The sequence below is a fragment of the Montipora foliosa genome, chromosome 11 (assembly GCF_036669935.1).
Source record: "Montipora foliosa isolate CH-2021 chromosome 11, ASM3666993v2, whole genome shotgun sequence".
NCBI classification, from domain to species: domain Eukaryota; kingdom Metazoa; phylum Cnidaria; class Anthozoa; order Scleractinia; family Acroporidae; genus Montipora; species Montipora foliosa.
In genome coordinates, this window is record NC_090879.1 from 12,252,285 (window position 1) to 12,254,557 (window position 2,273).

At 38.8% G+C, this 2,273-nt stretch overlaps 1 protein-coding gene across 1 annotated transcript in view; it reads left to right on the plus strand.

The window, feature by feature from the left end:
• The window catches only part of LOC137976318 (tetratricopeptide repeat protein 28-like), a 31,425-nt gene extending 29,650 nt beyond the window's left edge, over positions 1–1,775 (plus strand). Inside the window, exon 4 of the mRNA XM_068823617.1 lies at positions 1–1,775. This exon is cut by the window's left edge and continues 236 nt beyond it. The gene's annotated coding sequence lies outside the window, so the exon portion shown is untranslated.
• The last annotated feature ends 498 nt before the right edge of the window (positions 1,776–2,273 follow it).

Genomic DNA, 2,273 nt, shown 5'->3' on the forward strand with positions numbered 1-2,273 from the left:
ATACTTCTGTTCTCATATAACTTCAACAGTCAGTATTGCTTCAATGGCGATCAAAATCACAGTGCTATAGTTGAGTTGCTGAAAATGATGTTTTATTTAGTTCTTTGAAATTGTTTTTGTTGTATGAGTGTAAGCCAGTTTGGTAAGAAAAGAAAAAAAAACACTTTTGCTGATGACCCTTAACAACAGACTTTTACCGTGACAAGGAAAAGAGACGTGACATTTGCAACATTCAAAGATCACAAAATAGAAGGGAAACGACGGGTGAAAATTTTTTGCTATTCTTCTGCATAACAAATGAATGAAATCATCAGCAATAAAGAAGAGGTTTTTCTTTTCTTGATAAATTTCCAAATTCTTTATAGGGCGTACTCCCTCGAGTTATCGGTGGCGTTTCTGGTGGCTCTGAATCCGCTGCAGAGAATTTTTTATACCTTTGCAAAGAATGTTATCTTAGCCTGCTAATCACTTTTGAGCAATAAAAAATGGGGGTCACCAAGTTCGTTTCTGAGATGTAAGCTTTTGAAGACAAAATATAATGCATTTTTTTAGACGGCTTTTTCGTTGCTATGATAAACTTTTACGTCTTATTAATGAGCGCATCTTGTCAAGAAATGATTGGTGTTTAATTTGGTACCATAACATTTCATGTTATGTGAAACAGTAGGGATAGATTCAATCCTTCCAAATAGTACAGTTGGTTGAAAGTGTTGGTTTGAGCCTCAAGGGAACAAAAGGCTACAGGCAGCCTATACTATGGCCTTTAATTTAGACCATTTCCGTCGCAAGTGTAAAACTGATGGTATTCGGATATCCGGGTCACGTAACGCAACCGAATGTTTAACTTACGTTTTAAACTGAAACCCTAATTTAATGTAAGGCTCTGTTGTATTTTGCGATTTTTCATGCAATAGCTAGACAAGTTGCAAGTTGCACACTTTACCACTGCCGAAAACGAGGTGAGACAAATTGCAAAACCCTTTGCGGAAAGTAAAATCCATTGCTACTTTGCAAATTGGTTTACGCAAATTAGCAACGAAGGTTTCAAGCAATGCGTGCTGTGAAATCTGCCCTGCAACTTGTGTCGCAACGGATTGCGTCATCAGCCAGTGAAATGTTCCTTTAACCTCATGAGATCATCGAAAGCCAGACAAATTGCAGGAAACGTTGCCCAGTGTAACAACCGTCAAGCGAATAGCTCGACAAAACAAAATTGAGAGACAAGCTGCTCGAAAAATGGCCGAGTGTAACAGCGCCTTTATGGGTCAAGTAAGTAAGGAAACCATGCAACGTTGGATAACTTTCTTGCAAATCATAAACATGCTCAGTTTTAAAAAGTGCATAAATGTGTGTCTTCCAAACGCGATACAAAATAAGTTTGTGAAGGTAGAGATCTGTAGATTAAAAAAGCTTCGAAAACGAAAACACTCGGAAAAGCGAGGCATTAAGCACCCTGGAAAGGAAACAGTGTTAAAGTCGGTGATTAGATGCAATAACTGTGTATATATCTACAGTTTGCAGGTATGGGCACCGATTTTAAAAGGGTTTCCTTTCAAGGGTCTTTCGTTTTCGACAGCTTCGGTGTGGATACTATCCAAAAGAGACTACAAAGCCCTGGTTTCAAAAGGTTTGCATGGAAACAGTGATTTATTTTCATCTTGGTGTAAACGTAAAAAAAAACAGTATTAAGTTCAGCCACAAACAAAGTCTGGAAAAGTTAAGTAATCAAAATAAAGTATGCTACAACAATAAAGGATTTGTTTGGGATGCCAATATGACCGTCATTTCATTTTTTGCTTTTCTTTTTTCTTGTTTGCGGGTGGGGGTGGGGAGGGGGATAACCCCTTCAAAAGTACTTGTTGTAGATTGCAGGGGGTAAGTTCTTTCTACAACAGTTTTAAGTGGCCCCGGAATTAGAGAATTTACAAACGTGCACCCCTACTTCACATTTCAAGCATTAATGATTGATGACGTCATTTGATCACTACCTGTCAAATCCGGTCTGGATGATCCCATACAACTACTCACGTCATAAGTTCCTCTGCTATAAAACGCTGATAACAGTGAAAGCCCCACGATGAACCATTTACGCCCCTCGCTCCGACAATCAGCGCTTCGTTCAACGGGTATTATTTAAAAGGCATAGCAATACAGATTAAATAAAAAAGTCGAAAGCCACCTCTAAAATCACCAGTGATAGGAGTGGCTACCTGTGGCTCCAAAAGGCGTTCACATAAGGAGCACGATACGCCAAAAAGACTTGTTTCTTTCAC